Source organism: Phyllostomus hastatus, unplaced genomic scaffold, assembly GCF_019186645.2.
Source record: "Phyllostomus hastatus isolate PE091 unplaced genomic scaffold, TTU_PhHast_1.1 phas_scaffold_755, whole genome shotgun sequence".
Lineage (NCBI taxonomy): Eukaryota > Metazoa > Chordata > Mammalia > Chiroptera > Phyllostomidae > Phyllostomus > Phyllostomus hastatus.
Window position 1 is genome coordinate 1518176 of NW_025334039.1, and position 23938 is coordinate 1542113.

The 23938-nt window shown below is 50.4% G+C and overlaps 1 protein-coding gene across 6 annotated transcripts in view; it reads left to right on the top strand.

Moving 5' to 3' along the window:
* The window catches only part of LARGE1 (LARGE xylosyl- and glucuronyltransferase 1), a 455596-nt gene that overhangs the window by 51767 nt on the left and 379891 nt on the right, over positions 1-23938 (top strand). The window contains exon 1 of one of the 6 annotated variants that reach the window (XM_045826470.1): positions 1989-2009. The exons of the other annotated variants lie outside the window; for them this stretch is intronic. The gene's annotated coding sequence lies outside the window, so the exon portion shown is untranslated. Of the gene's footprint in view, positions 1-1988; positions 2010-23938 lie in introns of those variants that run through there. 6 annotated transcript variants of the gene reach the window in all.

The window sequence follows — 23938 nt, forward strand, 5'->3', positions numbered from 1 at the left end:
GTGTGGCAGTCAGTCTGCACGGAGAACATTGTTAGAGGAGCACGGCCACCGAGACCCGTGACAGCCGTGACTCAGTGCTCACTGTCGGGGGACTCACACGTGGAACATTCTGGAACCCCTTCAGTGGAAGTCTGGGGGTAGAGCTCTCTCCCACTGCCTCCTGGACCGTGTGGCTCTGTCTCTGTTCTAAAAGCAGGGGCCACCCTTATGCATACTCGTCGCCCGGGGCGGGTCCACAGGAGGCCGGCAGTGAGCATCCCTGAGACAGAAGGCTCTTCTCAGAGTCCAGGGCTGAATCCTGGCTCCATCATGTACTGTTTGTGGTCCGTCTCCCCACCCCTCTACCTCCCATTCACCCTTCAAGACCCAGCTTAAATGTCAGTCCATAAAGACCTCCCTCTCCTGCGCGGGTGGAAAGCACCCCTCTCTGTTGAATGCCCACTGGGCCTGCCACCGTCAGCTGGTATAAAGTGTCGTCTTTACTGGGCCATAAGGCTAATGGAGGGAGGGTCTTGCGTGACTCAACGTGGTACCCCCCACCACCACCCCGCACCCCCAGCACCTTCCCCAGCTTTCTGTTTCTAGTTGGCACATAACATACTTTAAAACGTGTCACCTGTAAATATACGAATGACTTTCAAAAGCTGACGTTTTTTGGTTTTCTATGTAGCATAAGTCACAACTGTCTCCTCCCAAGATTCCTTCTGTTCTCAGTCAGACCAGTAACAAAGGCCATCTTTGTTAGATTGGTCTTCACTTATTTATTTATTTTTAATAAACCAGGGACACTTGGGGAGAAGAAAGCGATTTGCTTTCTTTATAATTAGCCTTGCTGATTAGACTGTCTTTTCCATTACGTTTTGTTTTTCCTTTCCTGGAATTTATCAAGTGGCCTCTTTTCTGCCAAGGTCACCCTTCAGATGAGGAAGGGCGCCTGATGGAAGCCCTGGGGAATTTACTGTGTGTTTTCTCAAAACTAAGGAGCTTGGGGGCAGAGGGCCATGTGAGCGGAAGGGTGAGAGGTCAGCCCCTGAGCCATAAAAAGGGGCCTTCACACTGAGGAACTGAAACTGGTGCTGTCTGGACAAGATTGTTGTTGTTACCGGCAACTGCTAAAGTAATTAATGGTCACTTTTATTTCTGAGCTTGTTTTGTATGAGACAGAGCTTCCTGACCAGTCAGTGGCTTGTCTTCCTTGTGGCTTGTCCCCTACGTCCGGGGCAGGTGTCTTTTATTTATTTAAGGACGTTGATAATTGCACTCATCAACTATGGCTGTGTGTTACCTATTTGAATGTGTTTGTTTTATTGATTTACTTTTTTCTACAAATGGATTCCACAGTCCATTCTGGAGTGTCCTGCTAGACGACTTCCTTCCCAGGAGGCAACTTAAATCTTGTCCGGAAGCGGAGTGTTCAGCGAGGCTGGGCGGCACATCCAGCTGGCCCTCGTCCTGCCCGGCCGGTTGGGACTCGGGGACATCTGAGAGCAGTTTCACTTTTTTTTTTTTAAGATTTTATTTATTCATTTTGAGAGAGAGAGAGAGAGAAACATCAATGTGCAGTTGCTGGGGGTCATGGCCTGCAACCCAGGCATATGCCCTGACTGGGAATCGAACCTGCGACACTTTGGTTCGCAGCCCGTGCTCAATCCACTAAGCTACGCCAGCCAGGGCCTGCAGTTTCACTTTTGCACTCACTTCTTGTCCTTCGCTGAGCCCAGAGTTATTCTGTGGAGGGGTGGGAGGATCCCTGGAATATTGAGAGCAAAGAGTGGAAGGAAGTTTGCTTCCTTCCATCCATCCATCCATCCATCCACCCATCCATCCACCCATCCATCCAATGAATAGTTTGTTCCTACCCCAGGCAGGTTCTGCGAATGCAGAAGACAGAGTCCCATTCCTGTGAGCATGTTTCTGACGCGAAGCTTGTTCCAGCTCCGTTTCTGTGGGGAGGAAGGCGTCCTTGCTACCTTACGTATACTTACTTAGGCCTCACAGCTTTCTGCAAGGTAGGTCTCTCTCTCTCTCTCTCACACACACACACACACACACACACACACACACACGTACATCTGTAAGCACACTGATGTGTGGTGTTTTGCAAAATAGTTACAGCGAAGGGAATAGGCAATTGGGCTTAGAAAATAAACCGCCTCTTCCCAGCTGTGCGACACTGAACCAGGGACTCCAGCGTTCGCAGCCTCACGCCTGCCTTTGTTGCAGGAGGCGGCCGGTGGTCGGGCTGCACCTCGGGTCGCTGCGATACGGAGGGACGTGCCTGGGAGCTGGCCCGGCTGCCACAGGGAGGCACTTCGTAGATGGAGCCGTAGCAGTGGGAGAACGCGTTTCCTCTGCCCTCTAAGACCCAGAGGCCAGGCTTGTGAAATAGGCCGGCAGGTGGGCAGGGGAGAAGTGTGCGCGTTGGGCTGCATGTTAAAAGTTCCAGGTGGCAGAAGGGTAGAAGGAAGGGGCCTCATAGGAAGCAGGAAATCCCCACAGAAGCTGCGAGGATGAAAGGCTTTTAGATGCCATTCTGACAAAGGATACATTTGCAGAGAGGTGGCAATACTAAGGAAAGGGGATGCGGAGCTTTTTTAGGGGCAGCGCATCGTGGGAAGGCTAATATGTGGGGGCACTAATGATGGAAAGGGGTTATTCAGCAAGGTCTGTGTAGACACACTCCCCTGGTGCCATCTGCATCCATCTCTGATGATCAGGTTGCTCTGTTCCCCCTCCCACACCCCCGACTGCCATGTGGGAGGGTGGGGGGCCCCTTCACGGGGCAGTGTCTGCCCTGCTTTCAGGCCGATCAAGAGAGGGCAGAGAGCCAGCCCGTGTCTGCTTTTTCCTCAATGCCTTCTGCTCAACATGGTCCTTGTGCAGGGCGGCGTATTTGGGGGTGGTGTCTTCTGCTCCCCTACAGCATGGGTACACGGGCGTGTTGTAAACCTGGGAGGGCGTGAGAAAGCGGAGGCTCTTTCTGACGTCAGAGCTCACGCTTTCGCCCGTGAGTCTGGAGTCTGTCCTGCACCAGGATGACCTTGGATCCCGTTTGTGTTGGAAAGGCAGCTGGTGGCAGAGAACCTGGGGACCCTGGGGCTCCCTGGTTGCACCGTGTCATTGCTGGGCAGTCTGGGACACGGTCCCTCACCTCTCCAAGTCTCACTTTTCTTATTTCTGAGAGGCTGATTTCTCTTTGAGGTGCTTGCTATGGTTACCCCCTTCACCTCCTGCAAGCCTGTGTTTACCCATCCTGTGGAGGAGCCTGCGTATCACTGCCGCCCGTGCCTGCCATTCCCAGGCCCCTTTGCTCTGCGTTTTCTTTATTTCCCAAGCCCTTATCACCTTTAAAAAAAAAGATTTTATTTATTTATTTTTAGACAGAGAGGAAGGGAGGGAGAGAAATAGCAAATGTGTGAGAGAAACATCAATCAGTTGCCTTTGCACCTGCCACAACTGGGGACCGACCCCATAGCCCAGGCATGTGCCCCGACTGGGAATTGAACCAGTGACCCTTTGGTTTGCAGAACGACCCCCAACCCACTGAGCCACACCAGTCAGGATTTATCACCTTCCAACACATAATAGGATTGACATTTTTAATGTGTTATGTTTATTTTTAATTAACTCTTTCCCCCACTGGAATGTAACCTTATTAAGGGTTGGGATCTTATTTACTTTAAATTTAGCACTCCTTCAGGTCCCCTGACAAAAACAGGGGTTATGAATTGTTGAGCAAATTACTGAGCAAAGAAAAAAACCCCAGCAACTTCTGGCTGCTGACAGTGTGGAGCTGGCGCGCCTGTGGTGGCTAGGCCCTGGTGGTCTCCTGCTGGAATGAAGAATTTTCCAGCATACCGAGGTGTGGCAAGGCCATTCCATGACGGTGATGACAAAAACAAGGCCTCTCCCTAATCAGAACTAAGGACAGATGAAAACAAGAACAACTGGAGGCCGCAAAAGTGACCAAACACGCCCCTTGCTCAGCCCACAGGAGGGACTGCTGTTTCTTTGCTGATTACAAGCTCAAGCCCTGCTCTGTGCCTCCTGCCTTCTAGGTAAACATTGCAAGGACGCCTGGCCACCGAATTCCTGCTTTATGTCAGCACCCACTGGACTCGCAGGGGTGGCCAACCTGCTGGCCGCGGGCCGCATGTGGCCCAGGATGGCTGTGAATGAGGCTCAACACAAAATCGTGAATTTACTTAAACCATTTTGAGATTTTTTTGTGATTACATGTTGCAATATATTTAATATGTGGCCCAAGATAACTCTTCTTCCAGTGTGACGCAGAGATGCCAAAAGGTTGGACACCCCTGTGACTAGAGCAAAACTATGCTTCTTTGAACCCTCCCCCAATCATTGAATGAGCCCAGATTACATAATGAGGATCCCCTGTCATCCTCTCACCGAGACACCTGTGGTTCTCCTTGGCCTAAAAAACTCATTTGCTTGACCTCCGTTGTGTTCCTGGTGGTCTTTGCCTGGACGCTTCACTATCTTGTCTCCTGGTGAATAAAACTTTGTAATTAGGCATTGCTACATCAACGTGTAGGTTCTTATTACTAGCTGAATGATTTTGAACAGAGGCGTTATCTGCTGGCCCTGAATTTTCTAATTTGCAAAATGAGAGGGTTGACCAGATGACTCACTAGGTGTCCCTCCAGTTGCCACATTCTGTAATTTCTGAGTAGCGCTAAGCACTTGCTGTGCGACATGCAGTGCGGAGACGGTGAAGGAAGGAGAAGAGGGAGGTGGTAGCTGGGAGTTCCGTCCCGGGCTGCCGCACCGACTTGCCGTGTGGTGCTGGGCAACACGCTGGGCCCCACACGTGGTTTTATTAACCATAAAAATGTGATCATGTTGGTTAATAGTGTTGATCACAATGTTAATGATAATGACAGCATTCAGTTTTCTAGAGCGTACACTGTCACCTGCATCCAGCTCTCCTTCATCCTCACAGGAACCTCGTGAGATAAATGCTGTCACTCCACGAAACACGAGGAACTGAGGTCACAGAGAGGTTAAGTCCCTCTGCTAAGATCACACAGCTAAGCAGCAGCATTAGCACTGGGATTCAAACTTAGGTCTTTGTCCTCTTAAGTCACATGTGATTCTATGGTGACTTCCAAGCTCCAACTTGTAATCACGACGCTTTTGTGAACTCACTGTGCACTGAGCTATCCGAGTGTGTTCACAGGAACCTGCTTCGCGGAGCTCTGGAGGGCTAAGTCACACCCGCTCTCGATGGTCGAAACCTGCCAGGACGGGGTGCCTGTGCCTTGAAGCACAGCGGCTCCTGGGGGAGCGGGACAGCCTAGGGCCCGCTGACAGAGAGAAGGTCCAACCCCCACGCAGGGCAGGTCCCGAGAGGAGCCTGGTGCGAAGTCAGGAGACCCGAGGCCTTATCCTGGTTTTTCCACAGATGGGCACTGAACTCTAATTGTTAGATTTTTAATTTGTAAAAAATAGTCAGTGGTCTCTCCTTACTTCACATAGTAGGTCACTCCTGGGACAGAGCTTTCTAAATGGTCAAGTATTTAGGAGTGTAGGGCCTCCCTGTAATTGTGGAGGGAAAATCACAGGCAGGTTTAAGGTGTTTCATGAAACAAAATCCAGGTGCCAAGTGACCCTTTGTCTTCCCCTACCCAAACTTTAGAAAGCACAGTTGCCACAGGAACCTTGGCGTGATCATCCATCAGATGTGGACTTGTTGGGTGGACTGCTGTTTTTAAAGACCCTTGAGGTCGCCTGCAGGGTGTTGGGAGCAGGAGCGTGGTGAGAGGGGCGTGCTGGGGGGTGGGGCAGGATTATAATGGGCGGGAAGCCAACAAGGCCCCGCCCACCATCAGGACGCAGCTGCCTCCTCTAACCATCTACCCTGTCTCCTCCACTCTGAGTCAGCCTTAATTTTAGTTGTTCAAGGATTTACACTGGAAAATGTGTTAGCTGGATTATCCTTCCATATAAGATGAGAGAGTCTACCTGGATTGAAGGGGTGAGAGTTTCTTCTGCGGAATTTCAGGTCTCGATGATTAATAATGATGGTGTCAATGACGATAATAACAATGGCAGTAATAATAATAATAATAATAATAATAATAATAATAATACCACCGCTGTCTACCATTTGTTGGGTATTATATGCCAGACACTGTATTCGGCATTTGCGCGCATAGCTTCATTTAGCATTTACAACAAGTCCATTGTCATCTGCCTTTGCAAATGAAGAAACCCAGGCCTAGAAAGGCTAAATTGCCCCCTCCCCCACCCCCACAGTCACTGAGCTAGGTTTCCACTAGGTCCTTCTGACCTCAGTCCCAACGTCTTAAGACTGCTGTCTGATGTCCTCATAGATAACCCTACATATGAGAGCTATGACCTAGGACCCTCCTATCTTAGACGAAAGCTGAGGTTGGAAGAGGGGAGGTTCCTGTTTGAAGGTCATGTCCCTGGTGGAAGTGGGGCCTGGGTCAGGGCCTGGATCTTCTTATCCATCTAGAGAGTTAATATGCTTTTTCTCCTGATGGGTTTAAATGCGTGGGGTTGTGGCTGCCACGGTTTCGCAGACAGAAGGGTGGGTCCCTGTCTGTTGTCAGTCAGGAAAGACCTAAGTCTGCAGAGGCAACGGCGTGGCCCCCTGTGCCCTGCTATCTGATCATTCATGCCTTTTTGCTTCCTCGGGTGGCAAATGGAGATAACAACCGTATCCGCAGCAGGGGTTTGTAACGAGAACCAAAGGAATTAATACACAGGGTCCGGCAGAGGTAAGGCCTGCTTGACTGTGGTTGGTAGGGTAATAATATGGGTGTGATAATTTATAGTGTTAATTTGAACATTTCACCTAAAATGTCATATGGTGTGCTTGAATGGGGTAGTATGTTACAGAATTAACCTGCTTATGATTTTGCAATAAAAAAGGGGTGTTATTTGTGCTGGAGCCTGTATTTAAAATTCTTCGCCCCGTGCCTAGTACACAGGGAGTCATCAGCAAGCGTTAATAAGGCACCCCGTTGCTTGTTTGAAGGTTACGGTTCTAACTTGGGTCTGTTGCAGTATGCTGGAGTTCTTGCCATTGTCTCCAGAACCCACCTCACCCCGGAAATATGGGTGCTGTTGAAGGTATGGTGAGGCTGGTGGGGTGCTGGATGGGGGGAGTGGAGAGGTACTGGTTCATGATGAAACATTTCCTTGCCAAGCCCACCCAGGTGGTTGGGGGGGTCTGTGAAATGGACCTTTGAGTGTGGGTACGTGTGTCTGCTGGAGCTGGGATTTGGGGAGCAGGTTTATTTTGATGCAGTGTCCCGTTGAGGGTTGGGACTGATGACACACCGTTGCCCGTAGGCCCAAAATGGTACAGGGCCAATAGATCCTGCTCGTCTTCCTGTGCACGGCCCCCTGTGACAGAGCAGGTGCCCGCTGAGAGAACGGGACAGTCCTTGGTGGCTGGGTGCAGACAGAGTGGATGGGGTGTGTGGATGAATGCCACGGAAGCGGAGTGAGTGCAAGGGGCGGGGAGTGGGGAAGAAAGGAATTAGCTGTTATCGTGAATTAGCCTTTCTATTCCTTTTAGAGAGCCTAGAAGGTGGTGGAAATGGTCCTCCAATTTGGAGATCCGAAGAGGTGTCTCAGATACGTTATTTGCCCAGGACTAGTTCGGGCTGGATCCAGAACCTGAATCTAAGCCCCCTCTGGGGTGGACCCAAGGGACTTACTTGCCTTGAGTCCCCGGTCGAATAGCAGTTAATTCGGAATCAGGGATCTTCACTGGCCGGTGGGCGTGCCTTTGCTGAAACCAGTAGGGTGTAAGGGGCCCAGTGCCTGGCACTGGGCGTCTCTGTCTCAGTACGACTTCAGGAATGTCCCCTTCTCTTCTTTGTCCCAGGCAGCCCCTGGGCCAGGCTGGGGTGGGCTCCTGATGTGGGGGGACAGGTTACAGCAGGCCTCTTGCCCTCTCTGCATTAATGCGGAAGGGGGTGGTTGTCACTCGGATGGACTCGGTGGGCCCTGCGCGGTGGAGAAGCAGGACAGAGCTGCTGGCTGGGTCCTCTCAGCGCCTGCCCTTCCTTACCCTGTGCGCTGGGTCCCACGAGCCGGGTCCCACGAGCCGGGTCCCATGAGCCGGGTTCCACAAGCCGGGTCTCACAAGCCGGTCTCACACTGCTTCGCCACCTCCTGGTCTCCGTTCTGATACACCAGCTATTCTCCGCCGTTTCCATCTCCTGGCAGTAATTACTAACCTTCGGCGGAACAACAAAAGATATATTTTTTTGCCGATATGACCAAAAAATAGGTATAATTTTGACCGAGTCACACTGGATGGCGACAGTTGTGTTGGCTGTTGTCATTTCTTTATGGGACAGTCTAAGGGAAAAGAGGCGAGTGCCTCTGACTAAACAGTCAGGTATGGCATGTTGTCAAAATTTTCCCAGCACACTGGTTTGAGAAATCACTGGTCTGCACTCTGTACTTTGGGTGTGAGTGCATTTGTAATGGAAAGTATTGGGGCGGCTGAGATAGGCCGGGAGGGAGATTTTTGATTAGTCTCTTCCTGATGAACGCCCACTTGTTTGCAGCCTGAGCTTTCGCAGCAGAGACTGGTGTTAGTGTGTACGTCCAGTAAACGAGCCCACAGAGGACTTAAAAAAAAATCTATGTTGCCTGATTTTGTTTTGATTGCTCGCGTCTCTGGCTTCTTTCATGGGGCTAGGAACTGGCCAAGGACAGTGGTCGATTTCCACCAAAGAAGTTCCCGGTGGTGAAGCATTGATGTTTCGGAGTTCTTAAGACTCTGCTACGTGGAAACAGGCGGTTACTTTTGTTGCCATTAGTGGGGGCAGCAGGCATTACTGGATTGATTATTGATCTAGGGCGATGGCTTATACTTAAGCAATGTGGTGGGGGGAGAAAACTGATGAATGAGTGAGTTAAGGTAGCCAAAGATGGAGTCCTGCTGCTTCTTTTTTTTTTTTTTTTAAACAATTGCTTAAAAAAACAGTGCGAAGTGGTGAAACACAGGATGTGCTTGGCTTTTCCTGATTTATAATCCTAGAAAACAATTGGGAATTTGTAGCAGACTCTCACACAGGGCCTCCGATGGGGCCGCCCCACCGGCCAGTCGATGCGGCTTCCCCGCATCCATTTCCTTAGACATCAGCGGGACTTCATGGGGTTGCTCGTTTATTCAGCAGCTGGTTGGCAGTCACGTACCGTACCGTGTAAATGCACTATTCTGGACAAACGCCAGAATTTAAAGTGCAAATTGCTAGCACTGAAATTGTAATCAGTATTGTTAATGTGTAAAGGGTACCTTCTCGAATTCTAATTTAAAAATATTAATAATTTCGTGTTAAGTAAAATGTTTCTGAATCGTAGGGTTTGATACCATTGGGGTAAACATTAGAAGGGGATAATGTTATGTATGTGTGTGTGTATGAAACATATTGGAAGATAGGTAAGAAACTGAAACGTAATCCATCTCGTGCAGAAAGCGGCCCTCCACGGCTGCCAGCAGCAGAGACAGAGAAACGACTGGGCATTGGGTGCCTGGGATGGGCTGGTTAAGACCCTCGGTGTGGTGGTGATGGAATCGCTGGGCTCACGGGGGCAGAGGTACATACACGGGAATGACAGACAGTGATACTCATGAAAATCCAGGCCGTGGGGAACTGTAGAAAATGGACCCAGCCCTTCATCAAATTAGTTATAAGGAGCAGGGACTTTAAATGTGAGATGATGATAAAGAAAAAAAAGTTTAATTCTGTCGTGTGAAACTCTTTTTAATTGAAGTTGGCATACAGTGTTCTATTAGTTTCAGATGTACATACGACACAGTGTTTTTATTTATTTATTTATTTTTAGAGAGGGAAGGGAGGGAGAGAGAGAGAGAAACATCAATGTGCGGTTGCTGGGGACTGTGGCCTGCAACCCAGGCATGTGCCCTGACTGGGAATCAAACCTGCAATGCTTTGGTTCGCAGCCCACGCTCAATCCACTGAGTTACGCCAGCCAGGATGAAACAGTGTTTTGACGTCTGTATGCCTTACACAGTGATCACCAGGAGGAGTCCATGTAGACTCTAAAAAATGAAACAAGGAAACAAACAAAACAAAGCAAACAGACTGGTAGAAACAGAGAACAAAGGGAGCTGCCCGAGGGTAGGGCAGTGGGGGGATGGACAAAGAGGCGGACAAACACATAGATGTGGCATGAATAAGCCACGGGGATGTAAAGTACAGCGCAGGGAACGCAGTCCATAATATAGGACTTAATGTGGTTTTTTCTTGGCGTGGTCATGAAACTGGCCATGTGATACGATATTGGGGATTTTCTTCAAAAGACTCTCAGGGACATGGGAACGTGGCTGGCCACCCCTTGGTCATTGTTGAGGCAGGGTCATAGCTATTAGCCATTCCCTCTTGTTCCGCATGTGCCTGACATTTTCCATAGTAAACATTTTAAATGAAATAGTAATCAATCCAGTCTATTTCTGATCCGTTCCATATAGCTAGGCATCATAAGGTCCATTGTCAGTGAAATGTTTCCACTTGCTGGGACCTCAGAAAGGCGAGCTGGCTTGCAAGCACGGCCCGCCGAGTCTCCAGGAGTCTGGGAGAGGGGCCAAGCACGTATGTGGTTGTGGGGCTTCACAAGTCACACAAGTGTACCTCGGTCACGGCGGTTCCACTCACGTGTTTTATATCTTGGAGTTTCCTCATAGATTTTGTTTGGGGCAGAAAGGACTTTTTGCTGCTGGAAAAACAAAGTTTAGAAACCACCCCCCAAATTTTGTCAACAAGGAAACCGAAGCCCAGAGGGGGAAGGGGCTATGCCCAAGGTCACACTGTGGGCACCTTCCAGAGCCCCAGAGCTCCTGTTAGAGGTTCCTTGGACCTCTCCGCCATGCCACTGGTTACTCTGTAGCCCTCACCTGCACAGGGTCCCCGAGGAGACAGGCCTCCTGAGTTCTGGTTTCCGGAGCTGCTTTCCCCCGAAGTGGAGGCTGGGCTGAACTCGCTCTTGCGTGCAAAGCGCTTGCTGCTGTGTTCCAAGCTCCCTGACTCGTTCCCTTAGTCAACCCAGCCGAGGGCCTGGGCCAGGGAGCCTTGTAGCGGGAGGCTAACATGGAACCTGGGAAATGAACAATCGCGCTGGGACTCGACACGGGCTGGGAAGCCTGTCTGTTGAGCACTTACTCATTTTTAACGCTTGTTTCACACGCTGCTCAATCTTTCACTTGCCTTCAGTAGGACCCGGAGGCCTCAGAGGGGCTCCGGAGGTGCCCCAGGTGCACAGGTGGAGCAGCACACCTAGAATGCAGGCTCGTAGGACTGGGTCTGTCAACTGAGGGGTTTCTCCCCACTTACCCAGATATGCACCTACAAAAAGAGGTAAGTGGATAGGTAACCTGGAGGATGAGGGAGAAAGGCACTGACGGATTGTTGGAGCCTAGAGCTGCTTAAATGTATCTCTCGTGCTGATGTTCAGTGGCCCTTAAACTTTTGTTACCGTCCCCCAGACCTGCAGAATAGGACTGACTTCCATCAGGAACATTGTGGTACAGTTTTGGCCAGGTTGGGAGGGTGTGGGTTGGTGGTGGGACACACGGGGCGGGTGGCAGTGGCCGTGAGTATGGGTGCCGTCTGAATAAGCCCCATAAAGATCTTTGCTTGACCTGCATCCCCATCCTTCTGCCCCCAGTTAACCCTGCTGAGACCTCTTCTTGGGTGTCTTAGTTTGATGTTTAGAACAAGACTGGCATCCATCTGCTGGAGGCATAAATTCGTCATCCTAGTCTTTAACGAGTGCCTACTGTATGCTCTTACCAGAGTAAGAGTCACAGGGGTGGCTAAGACCCAGCACACACTCAAAGGTGCACAGTCTAGTAATTTAATGACTAATCAAGCATAGGGGCTCCATGTTATTGGCTTGCTCCTTATTAGGCACCTTGCCAATGTGTTACCTGCATTTGGCCATTGTGTCTTTGCAACAGCCGTCAGGGAGAGTTACCGTTGATCATCCTGTTTTGCCACGCGGCAGCCAGCTGTCTCCAGAGGGCCCCCTCTCTCCAGAGTTCACCACCACGTTCTGTTGCTTCCACTGTGGAGGGCACAGGCATGTCCCCCCTGCTGCAGTGTGCTGACCACGTCCACAGAGGTAGACCCAAGCGCAGAGGCACTGCAAAAGCAGGGCTGACCCACTCTCACATGTGGGGAGGAGAGAAGGGAAAGCCAGGAAGGCTGCACAGAAGAGGTGGAACCTGGGCTGGGTTTTCTGGAGGAAAAGGAGTCTACCAGGCAAGCTAGGAGTGGAAATTCTTGGACCCGCACATGCAGGAGCCCAGGGGCACCAACCGATTCCCGACCTGGAGAGCAGCAGGCAGCTGGGTTGTGCTGAGATACAAAATACACGTGGGAGAGAGCAACACCGGACGTGCCGCAGGAATTCCGTGAGGCTGACGGCTGTGCTGCTCCCCGATGCAGCAACCACTGGCCACACGTGGCTACTCGAAATTAATTAAAATAAAATAATTCAGTTTCTCATCTCAGTCATCCTGTGCAGCTGAGCTACCTACCACATTGGACAGCACGAAGGTGGAACATGTACATCGTCGCAGAAAATGCTGGAAGACAGTGCTGGGCTCAGTCGTTCTTATTCGGCACACACCTGTCTGGCTGCACCTGGTGTTCTGTGTTACCTGCATGGGCCTGGGTTCAGCAGGCTTGTGTTGTGCCTGTGGGAGGGCCTGTGTTGGCAGCCTAGGTGCATGGCGGAGGTGTGGGGGGAAAAGCAAGGTACAATTTCTCAGGAGGTGAATATTAGTAATTTTTTTTTTGGCACTGCTCAAATCAATATTTAAAAAATCCCGAGAAATATGTCATTTCCTCTCTAAGCCAGCACAGCTACTAGTTTCATTAAAAAGGCAATGGCAAATCTATTTTTAATTTTATTTTTTATTAAAAAACACCCTACTGCTTGAGACTGTAATCTCTAACTGAATAATAGGTGTCATTGTCGAGTTGCAAATAGCCCGTGCAATAGCACTCATTGAAGTTACTTAATAAATAGGATTCGGTGCTTTACATTAGTGTAGGGACAAAAATAGGTCAAAAAGCTTTTCCTTTTTCCTTTTGAGTGCGGCGTTCTGACTTTCCAGATGGTGAGGAACCATTTAGAGCTATAAAGGGATTTTGATTTAGATAATGGTAACCTTGTTTAATTTCACAAAATGTGTATGTTGAGAAAGGCACTTGGCTCCCTTTGAAGTTTTATAGGCGGGCGATCAATATGGTAGAATGCTGTGACCAAGAGATGCAGTTTGGAGGGCTTTTCGTGATGAGCTCCTGGGGTGTTAAAGCGATTTGCCACTATTCTGGGAGTCCTTGGTTTCAGAAGATTTGTTACTTGAGCCCTGGTTTTGTCTCTTGGTGTCTGTGGGACTTCAGGCCCCTCTTGGATTTCCAGCTGAGCGTTCATGCATCCCACTCAGTTCTTCCTCTGGAAATGCACCCTTCAGCCCATGAACTTCGGGGGAGATGATGCTGTGCTTGACCTCATGGTGATGCGTACAGCTCCTGTTATCCCTGGCCATGGTGATTCGGGTGGGCACATGGCCTAGACGGAGCCAGTAAGATGTGATGAGTCGAGAAAGGTGTGTGTGTGCTCTTTTCCCAGGTCTTGAGCCTTGGAGCAGCAGCCATGCACATCCCAGCCGCATCCTGCCCAGCAGCGGCCTCACCACGGCTTGGCATCTGGGGAGAAGAGCAGAGATCTGAGAAGCGGGGAGGGACCGGGTCATTCCTGGGAGGATCAAGCCTTACCTGTCTACCCAAGGACTCTGTATGTTATAAGCCGTTCCTTTCTGTTCCATTTAGAATATTTAATTTTTCTGTCATTTGCCACTAGAAGAGCCCCCTGACAATCGTCGTGAGCCTTTTTAAAATCACGTAGTTGTAAAGGGGGAGAAAAAGAAGGAAGGTAACAAGGTCGAAACACATTTCAGTGTGGGAAAAACCATGCCCTGACAGATGCAAGGGAAAATATGCTGGAACCTTTTTTTCTTTCATATTTTTTGTATTTATTGAGAGAGAGAGAGAAAGAGGGAGAGACAGACAGACAGTCATTGAGCTGTTGTTCTACCCATGTACACACTTATGGGTTGACTCCTGGGTGCGCCCTGACTGGGGATCAAACCCGCAACCATGGTGTATGTGGACGATGCTCTAACCAACTGCGCTGCCTGGCCAGGGCCTGTGCCAGAACCTTTCAAACCACATTTTGACTTTTTCTTGTTGGGCAAGGAGCAGTAACTTCGTTGGAGGGGTCAAAGTGGGCATAAGAGATTAGACTCTATTATAGCACTTGGAGTGTTTTCCCAAAGTGAGCTGGCCTCCAGGAGTCATTTTAACTGAGCATATGTAAAAGCAGTTCTTAGGAATTGTAGGTAAAACTTCAAAAGGATTCTTTTATTTTTAAGACCATTTCTGTTTTTCTGAACTAGGTCCTTTTTCGAATGTTCCTGGCCTCTATTAATTTTCCTAGATTTTTAAGTAAGGGTTGTCCATTTTGGGGGACACCTATTAAGTTGGATACTTTTATATTGAGGTATGAAGGAGGGTAGACTTTTGAGCCTTCTCATGTGGACGTGTGTTTCCCACATGACACAACTTCCTCGGTTGGTTTGTATCGTTTCTTAGCTTCTGCAGGTCAGAGGATTGTAAAGGCGTGTTCTCTCATGATGTGGCCTATGGGTCCCTTTATAATGATTTCATAATCCATAAGTGATTGGAATGAACAAGTTTATGTCATAGGCAGCAGAAAGGCGTGTGTGCCTTAAGGCTGGGAGGACCTGGGTTTGAAATGCAGAGCCGCCGCTGCCCAGGTCTGGAGACCTCGTCTGAAAAAAGGAAGGATCTTGGTTTTCTGCGGATGGTGTGTTCTCTGTGAGGGTTCAGTAAGGCACTGTGTGTGTGTGTGTGTGTGTGAGTGAAGATGCCTCAGACCTAAGGGTAGCCAGCAATCACTTTTTTTAAATTCATGCAAATGAGATAGTTTAAGGATGACAGGCTGGGTCTGGGGAATTAAAGATTTCATGAAAGAATCCGTTGGCCCCTGTAGCATTCATCTTTTAATCCTGTAGGCTACTAGATCTTCTTCTCACCAAATGTTCCATCTTTTTTAAATAAACATTTGCTTTACTTAATCTTTTTGAAATATGTTTATGGATTTTTGAGAGAGAGGAAGGGGGGAGAGAGACAGAAACATCAGTGTGAGAGAGAAACAGTGAGTGGTTGCCCCCACTATGCACCCCAGCCAGGGACTGAACCTGCAACCTGGGGATGTGCCCTGACTGGGAACCGAACCCCCAGTCTTTCTGGTGGGCGGGACGACGCTCCAGCCAACTGAGCCACCTTGGTCGGGACCCAAATGTTCTGCTTTTGCGATCAGGAAGAATTGTGGTAGAATGATAATGTTCTCTGTTCAGGCATGCTAAAAAAAAATGTTTCTTTGCTCATCAATTATTCATTCAACAAACATATAATGGGGACTTTTTCCGCCAGATTTTGAAGAAACATCTTTTTTCCTCTCGTAAGTCTTGTCTTGACTTCCTAGTGGGTCTGTGGACTGGGATTTTTCTAAGGCCGATGTTTAGGTAAGAAACTCCATCTCTGCTTTCTGTCTTGGTACAGGTTCTGCCATCCTGAGTGTAGTCCATTCCTCTCATTTGTTTCCTCCCGTGATGCAACTAAAAACCTGGAGAGCTGTCATGGGGAAGACAGGCTGGGCAGATTCTGCCGACACCGTTGGGGAGAGTCAGGAGCTGTAGGGAGAGTCACAGGGACACGACCATAACCTCGGGCAGCACCTTTGGGGCGGGGGCCTTCCCCCAGCGGGGTGAGCTGGTCCAGAATGCCAGTGAGATGTATCAGCAAAGGTGCTCCAGGAGAGTTCAAAGGGCAATTTTTAACAAACATTATTTGAGATCCTAGTGGCTCAGAGTCACTGACGATTGAGTAGGGGAGACTCCAGCAGCCCTGGTCCCAGCCATCGAATGTCGGGAGGACCATGACCTTCCAGACCCTGTGACAGTAAGAGAGAGCCATGGGGAGTGGTCTAGAGCAGGAATCAGCCCGTTAGGGCCCAACACCTGTTCCCATGTAGCCCATGAGCTAGGAATGGCTTTTACATTGTGTGATGTGAGGATTACATGCAATGTAAGTGTGCGTGTCCACACATACAGTTTTGAAGGCACATCAAGCTCCCCTATTCGTTCCGTGTTGTCGGCGGCTGCTTTCCACGACAGCGGCAGAGTGGACTGGTTGCACCGGAGACCATATGGCCTGCAAAGCCTCAAATATTTACTGTCTGACCTTTTACGTAGTACGTTTGCTGATCCCTGTCCTGTAGTAGAGCCTCCTGACCCTTCTCCCCCCGCAGCTCTGTGGGAAATGATCCCATTTGCACAGCACGCTGGGATACACGGGAGCTGCTCGCTGGCCCGGGGCTGGAGGAAGAGAATTTCCACACACCTGAACCCCTCCTTCCGTCCCACCTGTGGCCGTTTGATATGGACCCTCTCACCTGGGTCAGCTCTGCTCCTGCGGCTTCTTGGAGATGCCTCAGATGTTCATAGTCGTCTGTGTAACTTCTTGTAAAGCGCTTTACGGCGGACAGATGCTCTTCACCTGCAGTGCAGTCTTTCCTCTGGGTCCTCACTCTCCAGTGTGCCTTGCACAGTCTCTCTGCTCCTGGTCTCCATTTGCTCAGCCTTTCTTGAAGGTGTTACAGGCAGGGACAAAAGTGTTGCGGAGAAATTTGTAGTGTTGTTGGGGTTACAGTACTTGTATATTGTTTTATGGAGCTTGGCTGTATTGCTCTTCAGAGATGCTGTGTGTCTGTTCGTTTTACTAATCGAAGGCAAGACCCTCCTCCAGTTAAAGGGTTGTGATTTGCTTCCTTGCAATGCTCACTCTATTAGGATGATCTGGAGCCAAACCCGCAGTGTCTCCAGGGTCTGCCTGGGTGTGGAGTGGGCGTTGATCACAAAGCCTCTGTGCCTTTGACGTGATGGCCATGGGGCCACATCCCCAACACCTGCAAATGGAAGTGGCCTCACCCTTTGTTGACGGGGCTGTCCTAGGAGTCTCTGCTCATTGGCATAAGGTGAGCAGTGACAAACAGTGGCCATTCCAGAGTCTGGGGCAGCACCCTTCATAGTGGGCTAGCACAAGAGTCTGTATCCTACTGTGATACGGACGATTCGTTACGTACAGCTTTTGAGGACTTCTGGCTAGAAGTACAGAGATCATAACTAGCCACTTGGTAGCAGGAAAAGAAGCAGAGGGAGGAATTCATTCATGTGGCCAACAGTTGCGGTGTCCCTGGTCTGGGTGGCAAAGAGTAAACAAAGTGCCTACTGTCTTGAACGGTATATTCCAGGGCAAGGGAATATAGAAAAAACAAAAATTTTTAAGGTTAGTGCTCTGAAGGAAATAATGCAGACTGATGGGCTAGGAGTGAAGGGAGGAAGGACAGGGTTAGGTGGGCAGGGAAGGCCTCTCAGGGAAGGGACAGCTGGAGGCTGTGATAAAGCTGCTGTGCAAGGACGGGGCCGCGGGAACAGCAAGTGCAAAGGTCCTGAGGTACACGTAGACTTGACTTGCTCAAAGAACAGAGAAAAGTCATTGCGGCTGAGATGCAGCTGTGGGACGTGAAGCTGGAGAAGACAGGACCAGAAAGATCTTGAGGACACATGGAGCCGCCGAAGTGGCTCACGGCAGAGGTCCCCGCGCTGCCTGGGTTCCAGCTGCCGGCTCCGTATTGATCGCTTGGTTGCACCATGGTTGCTGCTCTGAGGTTCATGGGAAGGCCCGTCTCCCTCCGTCCTCAGAGTGTCCGTGGTAAACTGCCGTCGTGGGAGCTGGTCTCACTGAGTCCCTGTTTCCTGCGGTCAGATCCTGACCGCAACTAGTGCTGAGGTCATGCTGGACCCTGTCCTCCCACTGTGAGGGTTAGCTCATTTTTCCCCCGTGGCGTGGGGTGGATGACCGCGATCGTCCCTGTTTTACAGATGAGGAGCAGGAGTCACAGGGAGGTTAAGGGAGGGCGAGGAGTGACCCAGGTGGCTTGCCTTGGAAGCCCATACCCTCTTCACCACCCTGTGCTGCCACGGGAAACCAAAGAGCACAGTGGAGACATTGCTCCATGCAGCCGGGCGTGGGTTGAAACTCGGGGGAACAGAGGGAACGTGGAATTGTCTATAGGTGTGGACGGGTGAGACGGAGCCTGGCCTGGTGCAGGAATGGTGGAGTAGGTGTGGGTGCCTGGTGTATGCAAGACAGCAAACGGATGGGAAGGTAGCCCAAGACTTGTACCTGGCCCTGTCGGCCAAGGGAACCCTCTGTCTCCCAAGGGAACTGGTAAACGGAGACTAACGCACTTGGTGCCGACCTAACGCACGTGCCAGATGTTTGTTCTTGTATTTGACCCTCCCAGCAGCCCTTTGAGCCGGTGGACTTGACCCTGTGCTACTGGGGAGGTACCATGCTCAGAGGGGTGGAAAGCTCCATCCATGTCACCTAGCAAGTAGGTAAGAGAGCCAGGATTTGAACTTTTGAACCATCTGACTCCATTGTCTTTTCCTTCCACAACAGCGCTCTGTCCAGCCTGCGGGAAGCCGGCTGCACTAGAGGAGCGAGCTGGACTCCACACCGGTTGTTGGAAACCTTGCCTGGGTGTGGATCCCTCCGAGAGGCTGTTAAAACGTGGCCTCTTCCCCAAAAGTGCTCCTTTGTACACCTGTACACACATGCACACACGCACACACACGCGCACACACACACACACACACACACACACGCAAACCGAAGGGCTTCACCGAGTCCCTTCTACGGGTCCAGAACCCTGACCCTGACCCTGACCTGCCACGTCAGGCTGGGTCAGGGCTAACAGTCAGGAGGACAAGAGTGACGCAGTAACTCCTGGCTGCTGACCTTGTCTGGTCTTTCTCCCCAGGGTGCAGGGACCTCGTTCACCCAGACAGCATCACTCGAGTGCCTAGTAGGTGTCAGGTCTGGGAAACAGAGAGCTTAGGTGCTTGATTTCGTTTCAGCGCCCCTATAATCCTATGGCGCGGATATTGCAGTTTCTTCTATTTTTAAGATGATAGAACGCTGTGTGGACTTGGAGGGATTTATCCATGCCCGATGAGCCGCGGAGGCTGGATTCTAACTTATTAGAATCTTAGAATTATAGTCTTAGTTACACTGACTCTGCCAGTAGTCGGGCTGCAGTCCGTGCCAGTGTGCTGTAGCACGAATAAATGAGGCCTCCTAGATCTTGCCAGGTCCTCCAGTGGCATCCCTCACCTGCCTCCTCCAGCAGCTCTGACGCCCGAGCCTGGGGACCGCTATCAAGCTTCTGCTTCTGTCTTGAATGCCCTCCCACACATTAGTTAACATGACTGCCAAAGCACGCACCTCACACGCGTGGAGGGTCACAGAAACACGAGTCCTTGCAGCCTCATCCCTGCTGAGACAGCCCCCAGCAGCCGGGGTTGATACTCAGGAAGGGTTTGCACAGACCTGCCTGCCATCACAGAACCCGGCGTGCGGGAGTGTAAATGAAACAAAGGAAAAAAGAACCTCTTAAAGATGCCATATATTGTGTAAGTGCTTCTCTAGCAATCAACTATTACACCAACAACAAAAAAAAACCCCTTATAAACATGTTACCATAATTTATGCTTAAGCACCAGCTATAGAGCGGCATGGAGCTCGATCCAGTTTTGCAAGAATTTTCTCTGATGGTGTTGGGAGCCGTTGTGTGAATTCTCATCTGCGTGAAGGAGAACAAAATCCATTTCCCTGCATGTGGTTATTCTTTGAAAGAGCTTCGGCCTCCAACTTTAGAAGGGAAATTCATCCTGGCCAGGAAATCTTCACCGTCTCCTTCCTAAAGCCTTAGCCTCGTCACTGAGGCTAATTAACTCGATAGAAACTTTAACCCAGGGCTTATGACTTGCTCCTGCCTGATTTTTTTCCATTTTCTTCACAAAGAGTGAAATGAATGAGCAACTCTGTGTTTTCCCCCAGCACTTTCCTGTCGAATATTCGCTTTTATGGTTTAGCTTTTTGAAAAGAAATCTTTCCTTGTTTGGCCAAAGTGTTTCTGCTCAAAACTATAGGCCAGGAGGAGAAAAAATTGCTTGTATTCCCGACACTCTCTGGTTATTTCTGAAGGCGGATATTTTATAGTTACCTGCTGACGGTTACTGTTTATCTCCCCCTTCAGTCCTAAGCTCCGTGAGCACACATAGCAGATGCTCAATAAATATTTTTGAGCGGGTGTCAGATCCTCAGGCCGTGGTGGGAAGAGCTAGGTGTCTTCCTCCTGAATCCCAGACTGGCCACTCCGTGGCTGCGTGGCTCAGGCGAGTCTGACAACTCTGGTGTTCTCATGCTAACAAGACAATAATCGCACATCCAGACTGACCTCACGGGATGCACTGGTTAGTTAGGGCTGCCATTACCAGGCACCACCGGCTGGGTGGCTTCCAAAACAGAAGTTCATTTTCTCACGGTTCCAGAGCAGCTCAGGGTGTCTGCAGGGTCGTTCCTTCTGACGCCTCTCTCCTTGGCCTGTAGGCGGCCACCCGCTCCTTGGGCCTTCACATGGTCCTGTCTGTGCGTGTCTCTGTCCTAGTCCCTTCTTATATTGGGTCCCTGGTGACATCATTTTACCTTATTTACATTGCTGCTTTAAAAACCCTATGTCCAAATACAGTCATATTCTGAGGGTACTGGGAGCTAGGACTTCCAATGTGTGAACTAATAAAGGGCTGGTGGGGAGGAGGAGGGGGGAAGGGGAGACACAATTTAGCCCGTATCATGGGGTTACTGCTTTGATTGTAGTTTGTAGTTGGTTTGTAGATTTGTACTACAGTATAGTTTGTACTATAGTTTGTAGATTTTTTTAAAAAGATTTTATTTATTTATTTTTAGAGAGGGAAGGGAGGGAGAAAGAGAGAGAGAGAGAAACATTAATGTGCGGTTGCTGGGAGGTCATGGCCTGCAACCCAGGCATGTGCCCTGACTGGGAATCGAACCTGCGACACTTTGGTTTGCAGCCCGAGCTCAATCCACTGAGCTATGCCAGCCAGGGCTATAGTTTGTAGATTTGATTATGCTTTGTAGCGCTCTTCAGATGTTTAGGTGTTACTGAGGAGTTTAAAACCTAATTGAGGAGATGGTATAATTGACAACATGGAAGTCAGCTCTGTAGGCTGATACAGTCTGAGCTCCTCCGTGAGCATGGTGCTTTCAGGGTTCCGGAGGAGACCTCATGCCACCCCCAAAGTGGGACATGGCGGCGAGTTCTCCAGGCCACGCTTTCCAGCTGCAGCTGCGTGTGTGCCCTGGGCTTACTGCATTACTGTGGCCTGCGTCACCCACCTGTGGGCAGGGCCGCACCCTGGACACTCTGTGGTGCCTCCCTGTCTGGGCTGGTCCAACAGCAGTGGTCTAATAATAGCACTGATCGGGCATTTACTGTCTGCTGGGCACAGTTCCACATGGCCCGCCCCCTACCCCCCAGAGTCTCTGTAAACTCCCCCAGGAATCACACAGCGCATGCAGGAGTCTGGACTGGAACTCGGCGAGTCTGCTCCGGCCTCTGCTCTTACCTGCTGAGCCGCACTGGATCCCTGTGAGGTGCTCCCCTGGACACTCAGCCTTGCTAACCAGGGGGCTCATTGGGTGAGTGGGTGCTGAGCCTGGCGGTAGCTGGAACTCCCAAGTGCAAGCCTGGGGCTGCAGCTCACCTGGCCTTCGACAGCTGGTCTAGGAGGCCATTGCCAGCCCTGAGGGTGCTCCTGTGGGCCGCAGGGGCCACCTGAGGCCTTGGGCAGGCGTTAGGTCCTGGGGCAGCAAGGAAAAGGAGTCAGCTCCCGTGAGCCTCCCGCCCGCCTTCACTGCCGCTCTCCCCCTACTCTCCCTTGGCATTTTTTCAGCTCACCAGACCTGTCTCCTCGTCTTCAGACGTGTTTCTGGAGGAACAGAAGAGGAGAAGTGGAGGAATAGTGCTCGCAGGCACCCAAGTGCAAGATCACATAATGAATTTTTACAAAACTCAGCTCTTCTTGAACTTTTTGTCACTCCCTTGATCTGTGTAGCCCCCAAATCTCTGCCAACACATGAGCAGTATCATCATCACCACCACCGTCACTGTCATCATCACCATGACCCTCATTATCACTACCACCATCACCATTGTGGTCACCACCATTATCATTATCACACCATCATCATCACCATCACCATCATCAGCACCTCCATTGTCATCACCATCATCATCATCATCATCATCATCATCATCATCATCATCATCATCATCATCATCTCCAGCCTCTAGAATGCTTGCCTACAACAGCCCTTGTTTTTTCTGCTTGACATACGTGAACCTGTGTAAATCTCAGGGAGTTCATTACTCGTGGGGATCTTCGTTTTACGAGTATCTTTGAGGAAACTGAGGCAGGGAGGTACCATTACATGAGTCATCCGAGGCGCTACAGCTGCTAAGTGGCAGGGGTGGGATTCAAACCGGGGCCCTCTGGCACTCGTGTGGACTGTTCTTTCCTCGCACGGAGGAAACTGGGCCCCGACGTTCCTGCCCCACAAGCTGGGAAGAAGGAAGCCGTGCGCAGCTGCCAGCTCCCTCCGCCTGGGCGTCGGCGCGGTGCTGGTTTCTTCTTCTCCCGATAGCTCCCTTTGGTTTTATGTCCCCATCCAGTGTGGTCAGCACTTGCTTGTGGAAATTGCGCAAGCCGGACCCCTTCTTTCCGTAAACTTCAGAGATGGAGTGTCCCTCGAAGACAAAGTGGCCATCATTCTCTGGCCTTGAGCCTCGGGCCTTGAGGGTCGACTCTTATACCATTGCTGTAATAAATGAGCTGGAAGCATAGTTGGCTCCCAGCCCGAAGGACCCGGTTGACGGATGGGCCGGTGGTCTGTGTCATCCGTCACTGCGATAGCCTCCCTCACCTCCCCACGGCCAGCATCTCGCCCAGGCACTTTTGCTTTGAGTTTCTCCGCCTCAGCGCTTCCTGGGACAGGTCCTCTGTAATCTCTCCGCAGGGACCTTGACCGCCTCCTGCTGCTGCCCTCGGGGAGGGCGGTCGGTGTTCTCTCAGGATGTCTGGAAGGAGTTAAGTCCAGCCACGCTGCCTCCTGGGAACCTGTCCCCCTGGATCACTGCTGGTTTTCATCTTCATTATCTTGAATGACAATGTTGTCAGCACCTGGGAGGGGTCCTGGCACAGCCAGATGGTGGCTGGGTTTTTCTGCCAGTCATCGGTTTTCATCTGATTGCGGCGCTGGTACAAGCTTCCACCGTTCCGGCAGATTTCTCCAGCAGCTCTTACGGGAACTGTGAAGGCCGGGGGGATTCCATGGAGGTATGGTGGTTGGTTTATTCACTGAATAAACACTTACTGAGTACCTACTATGGGCCAGGAACTGGAGTAGGCACTGGGAATATAGGAGCAAGCGAGCAAAGCTTCTGCTCTAGTGGATCTTGTGTTGTAGTGAATAAACAAATAAGTGTGGACTATGTCAAGTGCAGAAAGTGCTGAGAAGCAAAAGTAAGGTGGGTTAACAGTACAAGGGGCCAGACAGTGGCTGAACTATGTGTGCAGGTGGTGGTTGTTTTAGAAAGAGATTGTTAACAGCCTCTCAGAGAAGCTAGCAGGTCATGACAGCACTGTATGAAGTGAGGAAGCAAGCCACCTAGGTGAGTGGGCAGAGCATTGCATAAAGAGGGAACAGCAAGTGCAAGGGCCCTGAGCGCTAAGTGTGATTAGCAAGGAGCCTCTGGTGTTCGAGTAAAGGGTAGGGAGGGTCACACACCAGTTTTACAGGCCAAGAACTCTCTCTCTCTCTCT